Source organism: Artemia franciscana, unplaced genomic scaffold (assembly GCF_032884065.1).
Source record: "Artemia franciscana unplaced genomic scaffold, ASM3288406v1 Scaffold_284, whole genome shotgun sequence".
NCBI lineage: Eukaryota > Metazoa > Arthropoda > Branchiopoda > Anostraca > Artemiidae > Artemia > Artemia franciscana.
The window spans coordinates 1,297,939-1,323,821 of record NW_027063596.1 but is presented as its reverse complement, the minus strand read 5'-3'; the positions used below and the strand labels follow the sequence as shown (position 1 = coordinate 1,323,821).

Sequence of the window (25,883 nt, the reverse complement as noted above, 5' to 3'; positions counted from 1 at the left end):
AAAAATCAAAAATAAAAAAATACTGAAAAATAAAAAATAAAATGTAATAAAACTAAAAAACTAAATTTAAAAATGCAAAACCAAAAATAAAATAAAATTGAAAAAATAACTATAAATAAAAAATATATAAAAAAATAACGAAAAAACAAAACAAATTTAATAATAAAGAAAATAACGAACAACAATTTTTTTTAAAAGTATTACTTAGTATTGAAGTATATATCGAAGTCGAAATAAATAGTCGAAATTAATAAAAACTTGGCTGGTCATTCAAAATACGAAATTTATTGTATCTTTTCAAATAGTATGATTTGCAAATTGGAAGGATAAACATATATATTATATTTTTTTTAAGTAAAGATGAAATATTCCAAGCAAGTGTGAGCACAATATAAAGATATTGTCACATTCAAATGAATACAAAGACATTGGACATTTAAATAAATAAAAGATACATACGCACAAAAATACAAAAAGACATTTTGGCCAGACAGGTCTTTGTGCCTGTCTTTGCGTTTTTGTGCTTATGTATTTTGTCTCTCTCCCACTGTGCCTGTGTGACTGAGCATCTGTTTGCATGTCTCTGTGCCTTTCTTGGTGTGTTTGTGTGTCTAACCTAGTGCTTTATATGAGTTTTTGTCTCTCGCCCACCATCCATGTATGACTCTGCGTCTATTTGCATATCTCTGTGTGTTTGTGTGTCTGACTATTTTTGTGTGTGTTTTTTCTCTCCCCCTCCCCCTTCGTTTCTGTGAGAGTGAGTGTCTGTTTGCATTTCTCTGTGGCTGTCTTGGTGTGTTTGTGTGTCTGATTTTATGTTTCTTTATGTCTCTCTTCCCTCGTGCCTGTTTGAGTGAGCGTTTGCTTGCATGTCTCTGTGTCCTTCTTTGTGTGTTTGTATGTCCGTGCCTGTATGACTCAGTTTTTGTTTGCAGGTCCTTGTGCCTTTCTTTGTGTTTTTGTGCTTATATATTTTTCTTGTCTCTCTCCCTGCGCCTGTGTGCCTGAGTGTCTGTTTGCATATTTCTGTATCTCTTTTTGTTTGTGTTTATGTATTTTTTGCCTCTTTCCCATCGAGCTTGTGTGACTGATCGTCTATTTTTATGTCTCTGTGCCTCTCTTTGTGTGTTTATGTTTCTCACTCTTTTTTTTGTGTTTTTTCCATCTCCCCCATGCCAGTTTAACTGAACGTCTGTTTGTATCTCTCTATGCCTGTCTCAGTGTGTTTTATGCGTCTGACTTTATGTTTTATATGTGTTTCTTGTCTCTCTCTCACCATGCTTGCGTGACTGAACGTCTTTTTAAACGTCTCTCTGCCTGTCTTTGTGTGTTTATGTGCCTGACTTCGTATTTTGTTTGTTTTTTTCTCTCTCCCACCTTGCCTTAGTGACTCTGCGTCAGTTCACCTGTCTTTTTGCCTGTCATTGTGTGTTTGCGTCTGACTTTATGTTTTTTTTCTCTCTCTCTCTCTCTCTGTGCCTGTGTGACTGAGTATTCTATTTTTATGTCTCTCTGTGTCTGCGTGTCTGACTTTGTTTTTTGCCCCCCCCCCTCTTCCATGTCTGTTTGACTGAGCATCTGTTTGTATGTCTCTCTGCCTGTGTTTGTGTGTCTGACTTTGCATTTTTGTGTGTTTTTTTCTCTCCTTCCCATGCCTGTATGACCTATCGTCTTTTTGCATGTCTCTGTATCTGTCTTTGTGTGTTTGTAAGTCTCATTTAGTGTTTTAGTCTATTATTTGTCTCTTTCCCACCATGCCTGTGTGACTGATTGTCAGGTTTTATGTCTCTTTGCCTCTCTTTGTTTTTCTTACTTTTTATTTTGCGTGTCTTTTCGTCTCTCTCCAATCGTGCCTGTATGGCTCATATTTTGTTTGCAGGTCTTTGTGTATGTCTTTGTGTTAGTGTATGTTTTTTCGCTCTTCCTGTGCCTGTGAGACTGAGCGTCTGTTTGCATGTCTCTTTGTCTGTTTTAGTGTGTTTGTGTGTTTGTGTCTCTGAAATTTTTTGTTTCTCTCCCACCGTGCTTGTGTGACTAGGAGTCTGTTTGTATGTCTCTGTCCCTGTCTTTGTTTGTTTGTGCGTCTGACTTTATGTTTTGTATGTGTTTTTGTCTCTCTCCCACTGTACCTGTATGACTTAGCGTCTGTTTACATATCACTTTGCCTTTGTGTGTGTGTTTATTTGTCTGGCTTTTTCTTTTGTGTATTTTTTCTCCTTCCCACCGTACCAGTGTGACTGAGCATCTGTTTGCATGTCTCTGTGCCTGTTTTTGTGTTTTTTTGTGTCTGACTTTATGTTTTGTGTGTATTTGTCTCTCCTACTGTCTCTAACAAAATGTCGCCAGGACATTTTGAACACAGCGAAAGACAATTATGGTCAGTGAAATGCCTGGTCAAATCAGGGTCAGATTTTGGAAAAGCCTAGCGTAGGGTCAGCAGTCAGGGAAGTCAGTTCTATTACCAGTTGTATTTAGTCTCAAATGTTATGATTAATGTTTCTTGTATTTGTCTATTTTTGTTTTGTTTTGTTGTTTTGGTTTTTATTTTTGTTTTCTTTTTTTCTGCTTTTATGCGTATTTTTTCTTTTATCTGGTAAGAGATGGTCGAGTCTGAAGTAGATAAATTTAGCCTGGAGGATTAATTATCCAGGAGAATTGCCCGTGATGATGATTCCCCTATAACCCAGTTAAATTTCCCCCAAAATAATATCTATCTGTGTGTGCGAGTTTTCGTCAATAGAAAAAGACCAATGTTTGTATGTATGCTCTTGGAAGGTCCATGTGACATCAAGTTACCTAGATATACTCCAGTTACTATATGATTTTTTTTTCACAGTTTGATGTCCTAGGGCTTTGTAAAAGTTTTTTTGCAAATCAGTCTCTTTCGTTTTATTCATTTCCGGGGTACATACTACATGTCAAAAATCATACTACACTAGGCCGAGGTTGTATTGACTTTTTGGTGAAGGAAGGGATTACGAGTCGTATAAAGGATAATCTTAGTATATGAAGAGAAGGTAAGTTGGAAATTTTTTCATTAGATATTGAGCTTCATCACCATTTTTTTTATTTAGTATGGTGTATAAGCCTCCTAGCACTCACTAGGATAAGTTTATTGATGAATTTGTGACAGTAAGTCACAAAGTAATGGGGGATCTTAATTTTAATCTATTTGATCTATCTAGTCAAAATGATGATTTCTTAAATTTTATGATAGCAAATGGTTCATATCCACTTGTCAATCTTCCAACGAGAATCACGAGTCAATCTGCTTTGATTATTGAAAGTATATATGTTCGTTCAATTGATTTGAATCGAAATTTGTCCGATGTAATCATGCATCCTGGGTCTGATCATCTTTCACTTTCAGCTTAAATTTGTTGTAGCATTAAACAGATCCTGAAAAAAAAAATAAAATTTCGACTGACGAAAAAAGAAAATTTCCTAAGGTTTTCAGAAGAAGCGAGTGTAACAGACTGGAATCAATTGTTTGAAAATAATGAATGCCCTACTAAAGCACTGGATTGTCTTATGGAAGTCATTAACCCTATTTATGAAAGGACGTGTCCAGTAAAAGTTTTTAAATAAAAGAAGCTTGTTCCCCTTAAATCATAGATAGCAGAGAAGATAATTGACCAAATAGAATTAAGAAATCGGCTTTATGAAATATATTTGGATTTCAGAAGTGATGATTCTTTTATTTTATTTACAAAGCAAAGAAATCTGGTGAATAAACTGAGGAGAAAAGCAATGTCTGATTATTATGGAAATAAGTTGTAGGATAGTAAAGGTAATATGAAGGAAACGTGGAAGATTTTAAATGAGATCATGGGTGGTAAGGGAAAAGAGACCACGGCAGACATTAATTTGGATGGGTGTAACCTTGGTGGTTCAAGTGGAATTGAAAATAAGTTTGCAAATTGTTTCTCACATATCGGCTCCAAGGTGCAATCTAGTGTTAGCAACAAATATAATGAAATCAACTACAATATTATTAGCGACATCCGTGGTGAAACTTTAAGAATGGAATTTCAGCTGTGCACGAGTGAAGAAGTGCGTAAGGTTGTGCAGTCACTTAAATCTAATTTTGCTAGAGTTGACGGTTTGTCCCTTCAAGCTCTTAAAGTGATTTCAGGATGTATTCTTCCCTGTGAAAAGGGAAGTTTTCTGGTGCAGTTTGGGGTGGTGAAGATCATTCCATTACACAAAGGTTACTCATCTTTTCAAAGATACTGGAGAAAGTGGTACATAAACGGCTCAATACTTTTCTTCAGATGAATAGGCTTTTGAGTGAGACACAATTTGGGTTTCGTAAGGCTCATTCCACGACACACACCTTACAACAACTGGTTCAAAGTGTTAACTGTGCATTAAACTCAGTTAACGTACCTACGTCTATTTTCATTAACATTAGATAAGCGTTGGACACGGTTGACTACCAAGTATTGCTTCGTCGAATAAGAAGTTTTGGAATGAACGGACTTTATTTAAGATTGTTTTAGAGCTATCTTTACGGTAGGTCTCTAAAAGTCGTTTTAAATGATGTAGTTTCAATGATGTAGTCTTCTTGTGAGGTGTGGTGTACCTTAGGACTCTGTGCTAGGTCCTTTACTTTATCTAGTTTACGCACATATAATGTACTTTCATCTCCAGGATGCATGTATTACTTCTTTTGCGGATGACACTGTACTAAAAGTATTTGCAAAATCAGTCGTTGATTTAATAGTAAAAGCTAATGATGCTCTCAAAACTTCAGAGGTGTTTACAAGTTTAAGTTTGTTGCGCGTGAATGTAAAGAAAACGTTCTTACTGACATTCTGGAGAGTGGGTGATTCTGTTGGTGTAAGTAGTAAAGTTCTATTAGGTGAAAAACCTATTTCGTAAGTTAAATCACTGTGGCACCTTGACTTCCATATTGATTCAAATCTATCATGGAACTATCATAGCGACATTATTTGCACTGTTTGCACTGCCTAAATTGCACGTGGAGTTGGCATCCTCAGAAGACTGAAGCATATTTTGCTGGAACGTACTCTTTGCATGACATATTTTGGAATAATCTACCCGTATATATTACACTAATGTTTAGTTTGGAGCAGTAATAATTCGTGTGCAAATTCTACAAAATAAAGCAGCAAGAATAATTGGGGAGTACCTGCAAATTTTTAAGGACACCAGTGCATGCTTTAAGTCTCAAAGGCAACTCAATGTTTGACAGATAAGGGACTATCAAGTGGCGGAGTTTGTGTTTAATTATGTTTAATTTAGTGCCGAAAACTTTTAATGGGTTTTACCCATTAAAGAGAGTTCTGTTCATAAGAAGTTCATTTAGAAGTTCTGTTCATAAGGTTGATACAACAAGATATGATGACTTGATTGTGGATATTAAAATGGTGTAAGATCTGGTTTTACTTTGAAGTATCTTGACCCTTCTGTATGGAATTCACTTCCTGTGAGTGTTAGGAAGGCTGAACACCTCCCACAGTTTAAAAAAAAGATTAAAAGAGTATTTGTTGGGGAATCAGCTTTTTTGTATTTGAGGGAGGATTGGAGTGGGTAGAGGGCTGGAGGGAGGAGCGGGGTGAAGAGGTTAGGGTGAAGGGACTTGCATTTGGATGAGGTTTGTCACCCTGGGGGTGTTTGAGATAAGGTGATTGTCTTTTTTCTTTCAAGGTTATTTTATTTAGTATAGGATGCTTCTAGAAACATTTATGTAGGGTCTTTTTTTGTTATTTTTGATTTAGGCTGTCTTTAGGAATGTTTATGTAGTTAATCGCTAGGTATTAGAAAAATTTAAATTCCTCCCTAGCGTAGTGATTTATATATGTGATAGTTTATGTTTTTGTTCATTATGTAAATAAGTCAAGTCCTAAAATAAATCAAACTTATGATGACCAGAAACTACAACCAATGGATAGACAAAAACAAAAACCAAAGATAAATTAAAATGAATATTCCCACTTAAAATAACAAGTATTTATGCAACATTAGAGCTACTAGTGAATATGAAACAAACCACTGCCTAACTCTAAAGACCACAACCACTTAACGAATTTGAAAATTTGTGCATGTTATGAAATAAAAATGTTAAAAAACGGATATGCCTTACACTGACTGTTAAAAGTATATACGCCCTCATGCTTGGACTATATTATGCTCAGAAAAAGCGATTAATTCGAAAAGTTTTTTGACAATTTTTTTATTTGTAGACTAATTCGAACTACACGAACTACAGACTCCCAGACCTAGCCTCTTGTCGGTGGTTGAGGTGGGAGGACGTCATAAGGATGGAAATGGGAACTTCCTCGGAGAGCGAACAGTGGGAGGCCAGGAATACTGGGATGGAGGAGGAGCATGCGTGGCAGTGTTTGCTTTAGGTGGCTTGGTGCTGTGGTGAGTTGTTAATAGTAGTAGCAGTAGATGACAAGTAATTAGTCCTAAGAACAAGAAGATACTATTTCAGGATGTAAACTTTGAGGAACGAAAATATCAAGGAAAAAATTAAAGAAATGTGCACTTTACAAATTTCCACGACAAATTTTGTCTTAATATGATGGTTTTTTTTAATCCAATATTCTTCTAGTTCCCATCATAAGAGTACGTTTTAAAGAGAACACTGCACTGTAACACAATTTAAATAAAATATGAATATACGTTTTTCTGCTTTGTGAAAATAATTAAACATAACTTCTAATTATGTGTATACAAGTAGTTGTGACCAAATGGGTCACAGAAATACATAAGAGGAATATATCATTTGTATATACCATGAACCTAATGACCTACTTACATGAGCTCATTATATATTCAGGTCATGACAATTATATAAACAAATTTTTAATTGGGCTGAATGAAACTGGCTTGATGACACGCGCTTGAGTAAAGTAAATCGGGTGAATTGTATAATACGAACAAAATATTATTGCATCAAAAAGTGAAAAATCCACTAAACCTTTTTTCTTATGACATGTACTTGGGAAAAGTAAACCAGCCAACTTATGTTCCTCATTGAATCAATAGCTAAAACATTTTTTAGAGGAACTTATGGTCACCCATCTTCCGCCCCCAAGGATCCCCTATACCCCTTTTCAAACTTTTTGCCGCTCCCCTTTTCGGACATGGATTTTGTTGGAAAATTGTTCTCAAAAAAGTTTTCATTAAATTTTTTTACTGAATCAGCAGCTAGAACACTCGGAATATACCAACTAGCTGAGTTTGCTGTACACAAAAGTGCATTTGTTAAACTATTTTTTACCCGGTCAGTAACTAAAAAACACGAAATCTATGTCTTTCAGTTGCTGACTGAATAGCAAAACTGTAATGAAAGCACTTTTGAGTACAACAATCTCAGCTAGTTGGTATATTCAGAGTCTTTTATTTTCTGGCTGAGTACCTAAAAAGGTAATGAAAGTACTGTTGAATACAACAGTTTCACTTGCAAGCTGAGGACCAGAACTTTCATAAAAACGCTTTCAAGTACAACAATCTCAGCTAGTGGGTAGCTTGCGAGTTTCTTACTTACTGAATGGGTATCAAAACATTTAATAAAAGTACTCTTTGTAGTACAATAATCTCAACTAATTTGTTTATTTCAGATTGTTTTAGTTACTGACTGGGTATAAAAATTTAATAAAAGTACTTTTGAGTACGGCAAACTAAGCTAGTTTACAAATTCTGATTGCTTTAATTGCTCACTGAGGATAAAAACACTTTTGAGTACAACAATCTTACCTATTTGATAAATTCTGACTGTTAAGATTACCAACTGGATATCCAAAAATTTAAAAAACAATCACATTTGAGTACAACAAACACAGCTACTTGGTATATTCTGAGTGTTTTAGCTGCTAATTAAGTAACTAAAATTTGATAAAAGTACTTTTGAGGACAAAAAAATCAAATAATTGATCAATTCCATGAATTTTATTTACTGGCTGACTACCAAAAATTTAATCAAAACACTTTGGTGTAACAATTTCGGCTAGTTGATAAATTCTGTGTGTTTTAGTTACCAACAGGGTATAAAAAAAATAACAAAGCACTTTTGAGTACAGCAAACTCAGCTAGTTGATATATTCCAAGTGTCTTTACTGCTGATTGAGTATCAAAACTTTAATGAATGCACTTTTGAGAACAAAAAACTCAGCTACTGATTTAATAGCTGACTGAACATCAAAAATTTCTTAAAACCACTTTTAAGGACAACAAGTTCAGCTAGTTGATAAATTTCGAATGATTTAGTTGCTGACTGAGCATTAAAGCATTTCTGAGTACAACAATCGAAGCGAATTGCTAAACACCGAGTATCTTTGTTACCGAAATTTAAATAACACTTTTGAGCACAACAAATTCAGCTATATGATAAATTCCGAGTTTTCTAGTTGCTTATTGAGTAAATAAAATTCAATGAAAGCACTTTTAAATACATCAAACTTGTATTGATAAATACCTTGTGTTTTGTATGCAGGTTGAGTACCAAAACTAAAAATAAAAATACTTTTGAGCATAGCAATCTCGGGTAGTTCATATAATCTGTTTGTTCTAGTTACCGACTTGGTATAAAATTATTTAATAAAAGTACGTTAGAGTACAACAATCATAGCTAGTTGATAAATGCCGTCTCTTTCAGTTACTGACTGGGTATTAAAAAACTTAATAGAAGCACTTTTTTGTAAAATAAACTCAGCAAGTTGATAATTTCCGAGTGTTTTAGTTGCTAATTGAGTAAGATTTTAAAGATTAAAATTTAAGAAAATAATTTAATAAATTTCGTTTGTTTTAGTTACTAAATTGTTATTAAGAAATTTAATAAAATCACTAAGTTGAATCACTTGAGCACAGCAAACTAAGCTAGTTGTTACATTCCAATTGTTCTAGTTGCTGATTAAGTAACAAAAATTTAATGAAAGCACTTTTGAGGCCAAGAAACACAGCTAGATGATAAATACCGTGTGTTCTACTTGTAGGCTGAGTAGCAAAAATTTAAAAAGTTTTTTTAAGTACAACAAACTTAGTTAGCTTTTAAATTTTAATTGTTTCAGCTGTGGACTGAGTAAGAAAAATTTAATGAAGATATATTTGATTACAACAAACTCAGCTAGTTGACACGTTCCGAGTGTTTTAATTGCTGGATGAGTACAAAAAAAATAGTGATAAGACTCTTGAGTACAACCAACTGTGCTATATTCTGAGTGTTTTATTTGCTGGCTGAGTGAAGAAATTTTTACACCCAACTCCACTATTTGATAAATTTGTTGGGTTTTAATAGCTGACTGAATATCAAAAATTTCATAAAAGCACTTTTGATTGCAGCAATTTACACTGTTGATAAATTCAGAATATTTTAGTTACCGACTGGGTACCAAAATATTTAATAAAAGCTTTTTTGAGCACAATAGTTTGTAAATTTAGAGTGATTTAGTTGCTAGCTGATTAAAAAAAATTTAATCAAAAGCTCATTTGAGGACAAAAAACTCAGCTAGTTGAAAAATTTTCGAGTGGTTTAAATCCTAGCTGAGAACCAAAAAATTTGATGAAAAAATTTTGAGTAAAACAAACTCATTTAGTTAATATATGCCAAATTTCTTAATTCCTGGCTGAACACCAAAAATTTCATCAAAAAAATTTTGAGTAAAAAAATTTAACTACTTGATAAATTCTGACTGGTTTAACGGCTGAACATCAGACATTTAACAATACAACAATCGCAGCTAGTTGATAAATGCCAAATCTTTTTGTTACAAACTGGGTATCAAAAATTTTAATAAAAGTACTTTCGAGTACAACGAATTCAGTTAGTTGGAAAATTCCGAGTGTTCTATGTGCTGATTGAGTAAGCAAAATTTAATGACACCACTTTTTAGTACAACAAACTCAGCCAGTTGTTAAATTCCGTGTGTTTTACTTATGGGCTGATTACCAACAATTTAAGAAAAGTACTTTTGCTTACAACAAACTCAGCTAGTTGTTAAATTTCAAGTGATTTAGTTGCCTACTGACTATAAAAAAATTATTAAAAGCACATTTCAGTACAACAAACTCATCTACTTGACAAATTCCGTGTGTTCTAACAGCTAACTGAACTTCAGAAATTTAATAAAAGCACTTTTTGAGTATAACAATCGTAGCTGGTTGATAAATTCTGAGTCTTTTATTTGCCAAGTGGGAATCAAAAATTTAATAAAAGCACTTTTGAGTAAAACAAACTCAGTAAGTTTATAAATGCCGTGTATTTTATTTGCTGGCTGAGTATCAAAAATTTAATAAAAGGACTTTTGAGTATAAATATCTTGGGTAACTGGTAAATTCGCTGTGTTTTAGTTACCTATTGGGTATAGGAAAAACCAAAATAAGCACTTTTGAGCACAGCAAACTTAGCTAATTAATAAAATTCCCTGTGTTTTACTAACCGGTTGAGTACCAAAAATTTAATAAAAGCAATTTTAGTATAAAAATCTCGGGTAGCTGATAAATTCTATGTGTTTTAATTACCTATTGGGTATAAAAAAATAATAAAAGCAAAATTCAGCAGTGGAAATGTAATCAAAGCACTTTTGAATATAAAAAACTCAGCTAGTTGGTGAATTATAAGTGTTTTGGTGGCTGAATGAGTCACAAAATTTAATAAAAGCAGATTTGAGTAGAATAAACTAGTTAATAAATGCCAGATCTTTCAATTGCTGGGTGAGTACCAAAACATTTAATGAGAACACTTTTCAGTGCAACAAGCTCAGCTGGGTTATACATTCCGAGTGTTCTAATTGCCAGATGAGTACTGAAAATTTAATTAAAAAACTTTTGAATACTACAAACTCAAGTTTTGATAATTTTGTGTGTTTTAACAGCTGACTGAGCATCAAAAAGGTACTAAAAGCACTTTTGATTAAAACAATCGCAGCTAGTTGGTATATTCTAAGTGTTTTACTTGCTGACTGATTAACAAAAATTCCAAAAAAGCAAATTTGAGTACAACAATCTCAGCTAATTAGTACATTCCGATTGTTTTTAATTACTGGCTGAGCAATAAACTCAGCTATTTCATAAATTCTGTGTGTTTTACTTTTCTGCTGAGTAAGAAAAATTTAATAAAAGCAATTATGAGTATAACAATCCCGGGTAGTGTCTAGATTTCCTGTGTTTTAGTTACATACTGGATATATACTCTTTAGTTATGCTTCTGCAGCAGCGGCAACAAGCCCTAGGTCAACTCAATCAGGTGGATCTGAGTTGAGCAGTATGTCGAAATGTTTCTTCCATAGACCAGGACTTTGGGACTGATCTTATATGGTTTCTCCGTTCGCTGTTTTCAGGCTTGTCGATGCCATGGTGAGTTGGCCAGTCAGCTCACGCAAGATCTTGAATGTTGCGCCTACGTCTTTCCTTTGGACAGCTTGATCGAGCTCAGCGGCTTTGCCTTCAAAGAAGTCTTTCTTGTCCTTGTGAAGCATAGAGTTGCGCTGTTTGTTGAGCTGTCTGTAGTGTGTCATATCTCCTCGTAGTCACGCTTGCCGTCTCTGCTCGATCACTTTGAACGTCTGGCTGCTAATTTACTCTTTCTTTTTTCGCTGCTTCAAGTGCAAAACATCTGCAGCTGCAGTGAGAACATTAACCTTGAAATTGTTCCACGCTGACTCGTTTTCTGAACGCTGCTGGAGGGCCTCAAAGCGGTTAGAGCCCTCAACCACATACCATTCACGAACCGAGGGATCTTGCTTCAGTCGGGAGGTTTCTATATTCTTGGAGAAAGAGGAGTTACTCTTGTTGACCTTCAGCCAGAGTTTGATCCTTGCAGGAACAAGACGATGGTTGGTGTAATTGAGCTCGGCACCTCTGTATGAGTGGCAGTTCTAGACAGACAAAAGCTAGTGTTGTCGTACAATGATGTAGTAAAGCATCTTTTTTGTCTTGCCGTCGTGAAAAAAGTCATTGCCATGCACACATGGTACAGCAATGACGGCATAACTGATGCTGAAAGGCTGGGCATGGTGCGTCTCGTTCAGGATGTGGTCGATGACGCAGTTAAACAGCTCAAGTGCAGCAGTGCATCCTTCCCGTACTCCAATTTGTATGGAGAAAGAAGAAGAAAGCTTCCCCTTAACCATGTGATGCTTTCTGTGCTGCTGTAAAGTTCTTTGAATAGGCTGACTATCTTTTTGGGTAGGCCCACAGCTTTCAGGACTAGCCAAAGGAACGGTCTGTCAACAGTGTCAAAGGATGAACGAAAGTCAATGAAAGCTTTTTTTTTAATTCCATTGTTTTCTCAACGATCTATCTATCCGTTTGAATCTGCTCAGATGTCCATGTTCATGGCATGAATCCGGTTTGTTGTGTGGCAGCACAAAGCATATAGGAAACTTGTTACACGTTTCAGCAGTAGTATCCCAAACAGTTTTCCAGGAATAAACAGTAGAGCCTCCACTGAATAGTCTAAATAGCTATAAATTAAATGAATCTACATATTATACTGACTCGCATGCAAAATATATACTCAGTAATTCTCTTTCTTCCCCTTATACTATAAATGAAATTTTTGAAAACTTTACGCATAAACCCATATATGAAACGGTATGAAATATTCCACCAAGCTGTTAAGCCCTGGACCCTCCAGTTTTTTATTAATCATAAAACTTCTTTAAAAATAAAAATAAAAACTTTTATGAAAGTTTTTTATACTGAGTCGGTAACTAAAACACTTGGAAGTTACCAACTAGTTGAGATTATTGTACTCAAATGTATTTTTATTAAATTTTTGGTGCTCAGCCTGGAAGTAAAACACACGGAATATATCAACTAGTTGTTTTTTTGGTCTGAAAATTAGAAAACAACAGTAAGCCGAGAAACCTTAAAAGGGAGGAGAAGGCCCATGACCTATTGAAAAAACTACAGATATTCATAAATAAAACTAAATGGACTGCAGTGGGTTACAGAAAGATTGGGTTTACGGAAAGATTACGGAATGAATGCTTGCCAGCATTCATTACACTTAGAGCTAGTGTGCGCTCGTCATGCTAATGCATATCTAGGATATTTGATAGGTTTTTTGTGCTGTTTGAACTCGAGCCTCTCTGGATTTATTTCAGTAATACGAGGCCCATATCAGTAAGTCTCTGTTTAATGGATGTTTGATTTGATAATTAGCTAATCTAGGGGAGATTATTGAATAATTTTATGATGTTTCTCAGGAAGTCGTACTTTGATCAGAAGCTCCCACCCCAGACGAGGACGACCTGCTTTCTGTTTAGCCCCAAAATGTTGACCATAAAGGACAATCTTTGGCATTCTGTCATCCTTCATCTGCAGAACGAGGCCTAGCTATCGACGGTTCTCAGAGCCGAAGTAATAAATCTGAAAAAGTTTGTCTTCAAGTTGAACTTGTTTCAAAAAGATAGACCATTTTGCTTCACGGCATACCGACTGTTCAAGGTAGTAACTCAGAAAATGCTGCCCGTGAGTTTCGCGCTGAAATAGGATTCAGTAACGCGAATTCAATGCCCTCTGTCAAGTGCTTTCGTTTGAATGGAAATAAACCATCAGGCTCTAATGCGAATGCAGCATCTAGCCCTCCAACAAAAGCCGAGCCAGTTTTCGTGACTTTGACTAATTGAGCAGATGAAGACGCTATTACGAGAAATTACAGTGAACTGAAAGGATCTGGAAAAGTATCACTTCTGATCTCCCGCGTGAATTGGCTCGCCATAGAAAAGAACTGCTATCTTATGGCTACAATCTGCTTAAGTCATCTGATGCTTCGACAAAAGTTTCTGAAATTTGTTTTGGCTAAATGGCTTTCCCATATTTTTGATAGGACAATTTTGAGAAAAAGGGGGTGGGGGAGGAGGCCTAGTAGCCCTCCAATATTTTGGTTACCTAAAAAAGGCAACTAGAACTTTTAATTTTTTTACGAACGTTTTTGTTACAAATTAACTTACAGAACGATCTTCTATATTTGTTTATTTTTATTACGTACTAGCTGTTGGGGTGGCACTTCACGCCACCCCCCCCAAGCCCCCCCCCCCCCCCCCCGCGCACGTAAGTCGTTACGCGCCATATTCGTTACGCACCATTGTAGTTGTACCCCTGTGTCCTACCTGTGAATATAGATATATATATATATATATATATATATATATATATATATATATATATATATATATATATATATATATATATATATATATATATATATAAATATATATATATATATATATATATATATATATATATATATATATATATATATATATATATATATATATATATTTAACTACGTAAAACTTGCGAATATACAACATTCTTTGCTGTCCCATTGTCTGTCCATATAAATATATTGTCAGGTTTACCAACTCTTGAACATGCACCATAATCATTGTCCATGGGAAAACAATCCGTATTCAGATCTATACCGCATTTTTCTAACGATTGCCCTTGAGCTTTGTTGATGGTGATTGCTAATCGAACATTCCCTGTGTCCCCGTCGTCATTTATATATCCCCCTGTGCCCCCAGCGTCCCCGTTGTAGTTGTGTCCCTGTGTCCTGGTCGTCATTTATATTCCCTGTGTCCCGGTCGTCATTTGTGTCCCGGTATCCCAGTCTGTAATTTCTCTTTGAGTGTCCCGGTCGTCATTTATATTAGTTTAACTTTTTTAATTTTTTTTCTTTTTTAGTTTTTAGTTTTTTTTTTTTTTTACCTTTTTTTAGCTTTTTTAGTTTTTTAGCTTTTTTAGTTTTTTTTTGTTAGTTTTTTCTTGTTAGTTTTTTTTGTAGTTTTTACCTTTTTTTTCGTTTTTTTTTAGTTTCTTTTCTTTTTTAGTTTTTTACCTTTTTTATTTTTTTTCTTTTTTTAGTTTTTTAGCATTTTTAGTTTTTTTAGTTTTTTTTTCTTTTTAGTTTTTTTTTGTAGTTTTCACCTTTTTTAGTTTTTCTTCTTCTTTTGTATTAATACTAAAGCCAGGGTTCGAACCTGGAACCTAACGCTTTACCAACTCAGCTACTTCGGCTTGAACAAATTCGTTTTTGAATTGGTATATGATGAAATAATGCAGACAAAGTCGACAGACACACAAACAAACAACTTATTTATATATATATATATATATATATATATATATATATATATATATATATATATATATATATATATATATATATATATATATATATATATATATATATATATATATATATATATATATATATATATGAGAGGGTTCACCCTTTCGTCAATACCTTGCACTTTACACTAAAGCTTAAATTTTGTCCCAATTCCTTAAGAATGACAACCCTGAATCACAAAGGTCATAGGATATGAACCTCCTTATATGTGTAATAATTTCTGTTCATTTTAAGTTTTAATGCGGCTCCTTGCATCCAGTTAAAAAAAACTTTTTCATATTTAGTTTTTCCTTGTTTATTTTTTTAAAGAATGCTAGAAAATCTTGCGCCCCCCTTCATGGAAATTATCTCCCCCAATGATAGATTTTCCATAGAAAGATCATCCCACGTAACCTCTTCTCTCGACCACCTTTCCCCCAACCAGAAACAATCCCCCTGAAAACGTATGTAGACTTCCCAATAACTATTACTATATGTAAACAATGGTCAAAGTTTGTAACTTGCAGCACCTCCCCCGGGGACTGTGGGGAAGCGAGTCAAACTCAAAGACATAGCTATTAGGTTTTTCGACTATGCTGAGGAAAGTGGTTACCTTAAAATTTTGATCCGTTGACTTTGGGAAAAAAATGAGCGTCGGAGGTGCCCTCCATTTTTTGGTCACTTAAAAAGGGCACTAGAACCTTTAATTTCCGTTAGAATGAGCCCTTTAGCAACCTTCTAGGACCACTGGGTCAATAGTGCACCCTTGGAGAAAAAAAATAAACAGGCATCCGTGATCAGTCTTCTGGCAAAAAATACAAAACTCCACATTTTTGTAGATAGGAGCTTGAAACTTCTACAGTAGGGTTCTCTGGTACGCTAAATGTGATGGTGTGATTTTTGTTAAGATACTATGACGTTTAGAGGGTGTTTCCCCTATTTTTCAATATAAGACAAATTTTCTCTGGTTCGTATCTTTTAATAGGTAAGATTAAATTTGATATAAATTAGCATAATTAGCATAAAAATCTGATTTTTTATGTATCTATTAGTATCAAAATTCCGTTTGTTAGAGTTTTGGTTATTATTTAGCTGGGTCGCTCCTTACTACAGTTCGTTACCACGAACTGTTTGAAAACCTATCTTTCGAACGGCAAATTGATTTGATTAAAATGAAGATATGTAGGAGTTTAGGTATTTTAAGGAAACTTAAATATTATTTTCCTGGATCAATTTTGAAAATCCCTTTTCACTGCTTGATCCAATCTTCCGTTTCTTACTGTCCAATAGCATGAATGTTAATCATTCTTTTACCGTTAAGACCACTTTCTAAGGTTTACAATAAAGCTAGACACCTCATTCAGGAAACTAATCGTTCAAGAGTTATCCCTTTACTTGATCTTGAGTCATTGTACATTCTGTTATGTGCATGATTTACGTTTTATCAGCTTCATGGTGACCTCCCCTGTCCCCTAAGGGTTCAGCTAGATTTCATCTGATCATAATAATTATAATTAAAAAGGAGAACAAATTTATTTGGAAACTGTGGAGGTGGCAATACAGCCAAATAAATACCCCCCATTTGCTACTCATTCGTCGTGGAAACGAAGGGTTCCGAAGAAAATACAGGCAAGGATGAGGTGTCCCAGTGTCTTGTCGCTAACACTTTTGTAATTTATTGCATATTTAGAACCAGGTTTTGTGCCATAGCTTGTTGCCGTTGGACATTGCGACAATTTTTTTTTCAGTTGCCTTGTAACCAAAGATTACTTTGTGTTTCATCATCGCTCATTATTATGATATAAGCTGCTCTTTAAATGTATATAATAATAACAATTTATTTATCACCCACTTCACAAAACAGAAGTTAAGTGGAGTAAATAGAAAAGAAAAACAGCAAAAGTAAAACGAGAAACAAAGTTAATCACATACAGATAAAAGACGGATAAGGTGATGAAAACATCCTAGCCTACAAAGCACTTCAATAGATAGCTGGGCAGATAATTTTTTGAAAACACCAGTAGTATCTGTTGCAAAATACTTATTAACCAGTTTCGTATCAAACAGTTCGTGGTAACGAACTGTAGAAAGGAGCGACCAGGCTCAATAGTAAACGAAACTCTAAAAATCGGAATTTTGATGCTAAAAGATACATCAAAAGAATCGGATTTTTATGCTGATTTTGAATATAGAAGTTTCATCAAATTTAGTCTTTGTCATCAAAAGTTACGAGCCTGAGAAAATTTACTTTATTTTGGAAAATAGGGGGAAACACCCCCTAAAAGTCATATAATCTTAACGAAAATCACACCATCGCATTCAGCGTATCAGAAAACCTCATAGTAAAAATTTCAAGATCCTATCTACAAAAATGTGGAATTTCATATTTTTTGCCTGAAGACAGATCACGGGCGCGTGTTTGTTTGTTGTTTTTTTTTTGTTTTTTTCCCAGGGGTCATCGTATCGAACAAGTGGTCCTAGAATGTCGCAAGAGGACTCATTCTAACGGAAATGAAAAGTTCTAGTGCCCTTTTTAAGTGACCACAAAAATTGGAGGGCATCTAGGCCCCCTCCCACGCTTATTTTTTTCCCAAAGTCAACGGATCAGAATTTTGAGATAGCCATTTTGTTTTGCATAGTCGAAAGCCATAATAACTATGTCTTTGGGGATGACGTACTCCCCACAGTCCCTGGGGGAGGGGCTGCAAGTTATAAACTTTGACCAGTGTTTACATACAGTAATGGTTATTGGGAAGTGTACAGACGTTTTCAGGGGGATCTTTTTGGTTTGGGGTGGGGTTGAGGGGGAGGGGGCTATGTGGGATGAGCTTTCCTTGGAGGAATATGTCATGGGGGAAGAGAAATTCAATAAAAAGGGCGCAGGATTTTCTAGTATTACTATAAAAAAAAACAATGAAAAAATAAACATGAAAAAGTTTTTTCAATTGAAAGTAAGGAGTAGCATTAAAACTTAAAACGAACAGAGATTATTAAGTATATGAGTGGTTCCAAAAATACTTTAGCATAAAGAGCGAGGTATTTAGGAGGAGATAAATACCTCGCTCTTTATGCTAATGTATTTTTAGTAATTTCAACTATTTATTCTACGGCCTTTCTGATTCAGGGGTCATTCTTAAAGAATTGCGACAAAACTTAAGATTTAGTGTAAAGAGCGAGGTATTAACAAGGGGACAAACCCCCTCATATACATAATAAAAATATAAGAATATAAAAGTTTGTTACGTAAGTTAATTCTTAAGTTACGTAAATTTTTTACTAATAAAAACGTTCGTTAAAAATTTAAAGTTCTAGTTGCCTTTTTAAGTAGCCAAAAAATTGGAGGGCAACTACGCCTCCTTCCCCTACCCTTATTTCTCAAAATCGTCTGATCAAAACTAAGAGAAAGCCATTTAGCCAAAAAAAGAATTGATATGCAAATTTCATTTTAATAATTTATGTGCGGAGAGCCAAAATCAAGCATGCATTAATTCAAAAACGTTCAGAAATTAAATAAAAAAAACTAGTTTTTTTAACTGAAAGTAAGGAGCGACATTAAAACTTAAAACGAACAGAAATTACCCCGTATATGAAATGGGTTGTCCCCTCCCCAATCCCTCACTCTTCACGCTAAAGTTTGACTCTTTGCCACAATTCTACTTTTTAAAACAATTAAAAACTTTAGCGTAAAGAGCGAAGGATTGCGGAGGGGACAACCCATTTCATATACGGGGTAATTTCTGTTCGTTTTAAGTTTTAATGTCGCTCCTTACTTTCAGTTAAAAAAACTAGTTTTTTTTATTTAATTCCGGTAAGAACGAGGCGGATATGAAAGAAATTTACAGTGCCAGTAATAATTTTTGCGAATACGTTTTAGATCACCGGTCAACAGAAATCACTGAATACCAGTACAAAAGAGTACATAATGATCACAAAAATTTGAGTAAAGCCGAGTTAGCGCTCTTCTCCTATAGTGTCCATGATTTGCCACAATCTTAGAGTAACCGAGCCTCAGCTTATCACTAATATCTTAGACAGCACGAGACCGGAGAGCACTCATAGAATCACAAACTGTTATGTCAAGCCAACGAAACCATTTAACACGGGGAATACTAAAACCACCACAGTATAGTGATTCTGAACAATTATTACCATTGAAAACAAGAAACTCGCACTTGTCAATATTTATGTACAGGCCGATATCGCGGAAAGCAGAATTAACTGACTTCACTGAACGGGCAAGACCAGACATATGACTTAAATAAGAATATGACTTAAATAAGAATGAATTTGATATGAATTTGACATTTTTCATTTGATTTTTTTTGGAATCTAAGTAAATATTCTCCAAGTTGCGACCAATTTACATCATTTTTCCAAGCCATAAAATCCACACATTTTTCAAGAGCTATTGTGAATTGTAAAACTACAGTCTGGTCATAATTTATAATGAAAACTTTATTGCTATACACCAACAAAGAACTGTAGACAAAGGCACAGCCTGTTTCCCAAAATGAGGCTCGCAGAGCCTCAAATTTTATGGCTTAGTGATTGTGCTTTATGTACCTATACACTTTTCAACTAAAAAGCGTAGATGATTTAACTTGTTGATTAAAAAAAAACAAGTTTTTTAACTGCAAGTAAGGAGCGACATTAAAACTTAAAACAAACAGAAATTACTCCGTATATGAAAGGGATTGTCCCCTCCTCAACGCCTCAATCTTTGCGATAAAGTTTGACTCTTTCTCACAACTCTACTTTTTAATACAATAAGAAACTTTAGCCTAAAGAGTGAGGCGTTGAGAAGGGGACAACCCCTTTCATATACGGAATAATTTTAATATAGCTCCTTACTTGCAGTTAAAGAAATTAGTTTTTGATTTAATTTCTGAACGCTTTTCAATTAATGCAAATTTTGATTTTGGCTCACCACACATGAATAATTAAAATGAAATTTGCATATTAATCTTTTTTTTTGGCTAAATGGCTTTCTCATAGTTTTGACCGGACGATTCTGATAAAAACAAGGGGTGGGGGAGGAGGCCTAGTTGCACTCCAACTTTTGGTTACTTAAAAAGGTAATCAGAACTTTTAATTTTTTTACGAACGTTTTTATTAGCAATAAATATACGTAACTTACAAATTAACTTACGTAACGAAATTCAATATTTGTATATTTTTTTTACGTATATGAGAAGGTTCTCCGCCCCGCCAATACCTCGCTCTTTCAACTAAAGCTTCAATTCGGTCCCAATTCTTTAAGAAAGACCCCTGAATCACAAAGACCGTAGAATAAATAGTTCAAATTACTAAAAATACTTTAGCACAAAGAGTGAGGAATTGTGGAGGAGAATAACCCCTTATATACGTAATAATTTCTGTGCGTTTTAGGTTCTAAAGCTTCTCCTTACTTCCACCTGATAAAAAAAATTTAAAATTTATTTTCTCATTGTTTTTTTTTAATAGTACTAGAAAATCCTGAGCCCCTTCATGAAAATTTTCTTTCCTCACGATAAATTCCTCCACGGAAAGATCCCCCCACGTAACCCCTCCTCCCGACCCCCTTTAACGTGAAAAAATCCCCCTGAAAATCTCTGTACACATCCCAATAACCATTACTATATGTAAACAATGGTCAAAGTTTGTAATTTGCAGCCCCTTCCCCAGGGACTTTGGGGGATTAAATCTTCCCGAGAGACATTATAAATTAGGTTATTTGACTATGTTGAACAAAATGGCTATCTCAAAATTTTGATCCAGTGACTTTGGGAAAAAACTTAACGTGCGAGGAGACTTAGGTACCCTCCAATTTTTTTGGTCACTTAAAAAGCGCACTAGAACTTTTAATTTCCGTTAGAATGAGCCTTCTCGCGACATTTTAGGACCACTGGGTCGATACGAATATCCCTTTGGGAAAAAAGTTAAATAAAAAAAAAACAAAAAAACACGCATCCGTGATCTGTCTTCTGTGAAAATGTACAAAATTCCACATTTTTGTAGATAGGAGCTTGAAACTTCTACAGTAGAGTTGTTTAATATGCTGAATCTGATGGTGTGATTTTTGTTAAGATTCTTTGACTTTTAGGGGGTGTTTCTCCCTATTTTCTAAAATAAAACAAATTTTCTCAAGCTCGTAACTTTTGATGGGAAAAACTAAACTTGATGAAACTTATATATTTAGAATCGGCATAAAAATGCAGTTCTTTGGATTTAACATTTTTAGAGTTTCGATTACTATTGAGCCAGGTCGCTCTACATCTCGTTACCTCGGTACACTACATCTCGTTACCACGAACTGTTTGATATCAAAATACTTGAGGAATTCCCAATTTAAAAGTACAGAGTAGTCCATGAAAGGAAAAGCTGTACTTTTTCTAAATAAGTGGGGCCAGGGGCGCTCTTGGGATTGCAGTGGGGATATAAAGATCACCCCGAAAAAATCGTCCAGCGTGCCGACAAACGCAGACACAAGAGCAAAATTAAACAAAAAGGAAGCTAAATTCGAAGATGTCTTGGAAATTTGGGGTGGGGGATTTATGTTTTCTTCCTCCTCCCTTTAGCAGCGCCCCTGGCGAGGCCCACAAATGGGTGACATCGCTGGCTTAAAACAACTAGAGTGGAATATTATAAATACTGTTTTCTCACAAAATTCTGTTTTGTTTTTTATTAGAAAATTAATGTTTTCAAGTTTTTATCTCAAAATATTTAAAGGCTTTTTAATTGTGAAAACCAAAAATTAGATCTTAACTCAAAAACAAATTTTTGCGTCAGCCTAAAAGAAATTTGAATATAACCTCCAGAAGAATTTTGAACAAAATCGTTTTTTTGCGTAGGCTACATACAGCAGTTTAAGACTGATTTCAGGGAGCATAAAATAAATTATTAAACATGCATAATTTTCCTTTTATCTGGCTATATAAAAGAATAAATTTTAAAAACTTACAAAAACCGAAAAATCCCAAATTTCTTAAACTAACGACAAAGAAAACCAAGCAAAACTGATAACAAGATTACAAATTCTTTTTTGCGCATTATTATCTTGATGACCTCATAGGTTATTATCTACGAAAAGCAAACAAAAAAAAAGAAAATAACATATAAATATTATAAGAATTAATTTTTTTCAATTCAATTTTGAATTTATTTACGAACAAAAAAAAACTAAATATCTAATTTACTAATAACATCCCAAAAAGATACAAAAAAAGATGCGGCTACTTACATTTTTTAAAAATAAAATATTAATCAAATCAACAAAAAATTAAATTAAATAAAAAATAGATAGATTATATAACCAAAATAAAAACTATAACCAATCTCTCATCAACCAATCTACCATAATAATAATCATAATAGGAACAATATTAATTATAATAAATGAATAAGACTAAATATATTTTCCTAATAAATATTTTTTCAAAATGCTTTTAAATAACCCGAGGTTCTCAACCACCCAAATGCTCTCTGGATTCAAACTCCAAACATGGGACCCCGAAAATCTAGCAGGGAAACCAGCCCTGGTTCTATTTGAACAATTAAGAGGTGGAATATGCTAAAACTTTCCAATACTAGCAAGAATTATCGCTCCATAATTGAGGGTCAATTGTGGAGCTTTAACTCAGTTCTCTTTGATTATCTCCCCTTTCCCGAATGAATAGATTCAAAATTAAAAACTGAGTAAAATTATTGGTGCCAGAACTAACTGCAAAATTACATCTAGAAGTCATTAAGTCTAGTACAAAAAAAAAGATATCTACCTATGTTAGAGCAACGTATTAGATTGGGAACTCATGTATCCAATTAAAAATATAAAAGTTTACTGTAGTAAATATTTAATTAATTAACTCAAGCAGAAAAACGCTAATGAGTTTATAAAACAGGTCTAGGAAAGGTATTCTCTCAAGACATTCCAGTGAAAATTCTAGGGAAAAATTAACATATTAATAGGCAAAGGTATAATACAGCAGCATTAAATAGAATGATGCAGGGTTCTATAAGATATTGGAATATATCAGCAGAAATCTATCATGTCTTAACAGTTTTCCTGTGTCTAGTTCTTAGGCCATGCTCAATGAAGATATCGATTTCCATGCAACTGTATTAAACACAACTGACACCTACATAAAAAACATCTAGTCCCCCTTCATAAGATTTTATTTCGTCATGCGAGACATGGTTGATCTTCTCCAAATATAGGTTTATTATATCCCATTAAAAATCTTGCTTGGACTCTGTAAACAGAGGTACTTCCAACATTAAAATAAATATTCTAAGCTTCAATTAGTATAAAGATTTCCCCTCTAGATTGCAGGCTAGGCATCAATATGTAAAATTACAAAAAATAGTCGAATGCTTCGAATTGGTTTAAGACTTACAACATAAGACTAAAGAGACCCCAATCCAGAGGGAAAATAAAAATAAGTATTGCTTCCTCTCAAAGTGCAGCCTAAAAGGAGGGTAAAACATAAAAGATCAACTCTCTTTTTCTTTTGGTTTCAAGTGAGTATTAATTCAGACATCATATCGATAAGCTATAAAAAGTTATGCTGTTTTATAATTAAACAGTAAATAAAGTAAATAAAGAAATAACCCCAATAAAAATATACACAAATGCAACATTGAAGACAGCTAAAATTACTCAGAGTTCTAGAATGAATCTATTGACTCCCCTCAAAATGCATCTCAAAAAAGGGTCAGAAAAGGATTTTTTTCCGCAAACGGAAGATAATATCTTAGAAACTTGGGAGGGGGATCATTCGATTGAATTGGAAGTTATTGGTTCCTTTTTAAATATCAAAAGCTACCGGGTGACGATAAGCTTTCCTACTGGCTTATTTTTTGCATTCCAGCCGTCCTCTGACCCCTATGATATCCGACAAAATTTTTAGTCAACTGTTTCGTTTACAACTTCGAAATGTTAATTAATTTTACCTTTGGGGTCAACCCCCTTGTAATCCTTGAGGTAGATTTTGTCTTAACCTGCTTTCATAACCCTGCTATCTCCTGCTATTTTTTCTACTCAATTTTGTTGCCTTTCTTTGAAAAGAATAAAAAATAACGATTGATTCCACTTCTTTGAACAAGTAAAAACATGAAAATCTGTAAAATATTCACATTAATAGTGACTAAATGAAAACAAATTGCCAAAATAAATAACAGAGGGTAAAGTAAAAAATAATAAATAATAAAATAATGTAAAAATAAACAGCAAAACTGTAGAATAGTGTGAGAACCAAAAATAACAATAAGCTTTTTGAATAACATCATTATCCGAGCTTTACATACAGGCACGTATACGAGTGTTCATTTGGAGAAAAGACAGATACAAAATGACATAGAAAATATCCCTCTGCTGACACAAAGTTGTAGAGTCAATTTTACAACAAAACATAAACACTGTTAATCAACGAAAACACAAATGCCTTATGACATAATTAAGCACATTATAAAGAAAAGAAAAAATCACCCTCCAGAGTACACTTTTAATAATTTAAACGGCTTCTTCTTTTATAAATAACTCAAGAAAAACAAAAACGACCTGGCACTACAGAGTCACAACGTGTTTAACATATTAACCACTGCACTTTCGAATTGGAAATGGTAAAATGGTAACTAATGCACTCTTTTTTGCACTCAATTTTGTTGCCTTTCTTTAAAAAGAGTAAAAAAAAAATATTTATTCAACTTCTTTGGATGCAAATGCCTTAGGACATAATCAAGCGCTTTACAAAGAAATTAAAAATCCCCCCCCCCCGAGAGTACATTTTCAATAATTTAGACTTCTACTTCTTTTCAAAATAAAACAAGAAAAATAAAAAGGACCTGACACTACAAAGTAGCAACGTGTTTCTTTAAAAAACTGAACCATATCAGTGGAGTACTGCACTCTCGAATTGGAAATGGTAAAAAGCTCCACATTTTTGGTCCCATGTGGCAAAGACTACAACTGGCTCTAGGTGTGGATCACAGCTACTATGAAAAATATGATAGTTGTGTATAATTGTGGTATTGCGAGAAGCGATGACTTACCCTAAATCTTTTAGTATTGTATTTTAAAATGACAACGTTAAATTTTATTTTGGTTCATACCTTGATACATTTTATTCAGAAAGGTGTGTAAAGGCAATTGGTCTTTTACTTTTTTCATTATTAATGCGAGTCACAACGTGTAAATCCTCTTGGTTAAACAAAAGAAGAAAACTTGATCAATTCAGTGTATGCCAAATGTGATCTTAAAGTTTTGATCGAATGTCTTTTGAAAAAAAGGGGTGTTGGAGGGGGGCCTAGTTGTCCTCCAATATTTTTGGTCGCTTAATAAAAGTACAATAGCTTTAGCATCTGTTTGAATGAGCCCTCCCCCATCTTCTAGGTCAATTGGCTCGATGCGGTCTCCCCTGAAAAAAACATGTGCTTTTTATATATAAGATTAGTGGAATACGCTTGCAAGCTGAAAATCCATCTTTTCAGTCTCTCTGATGTATTTTACATAGTAAGTAGCCAAATAAGTGATTTTTATCTACGTCTAAGGTAATTTTTTAAACACTGGTGAAAATATTCGGTGAAAACTACAACTACCAGACATTCTCTCTCAACTGTCGAATATTTTCTTTCTTGCTTCTGTTAAATGCAATGTATACAAAAAAGAAGAAATATTTAAGATGAAGGTTAATTTATTGACAATATCCCTGTATTTTGCTCATGTTTAGCAAATTCTCAAATTAGCAAATTTAAAGTCAGCCAGAGTTGACCCCGCTCCAAAAAGGAACTTGAGGAAATCTTTGGATGGTAAATAGGA

The 25,883-nt window shown here is 34.1% G+C and overlaps 1 long non-coding RNA gene across 2 annotated transcripts; it reads right to left on the bottom strand.

The window, feature by feature from the left end:
* Positions 1 to 1,041: 1,041 nt before the first annotated feature.
* Positions 1,042 to 25,883, bottom strand: LOC136043029 (uncharacterized). Of its 2 annotated transcripts, none has more exons than XR_010621531.1 (2): positions 22,032 to 25,883; positions 1,042 to 3,399 (listed from the first exon to the last, which is right to left on the bottom strand). It is a non-coding gene; the product is annotated as an uncharacterized LOC136043029 (long non-coding RNA). The 2 variants fall into 2 exon arrangements; XR_010621532.1 differs by having other exon boundaries at positions 24,020 to 25,883.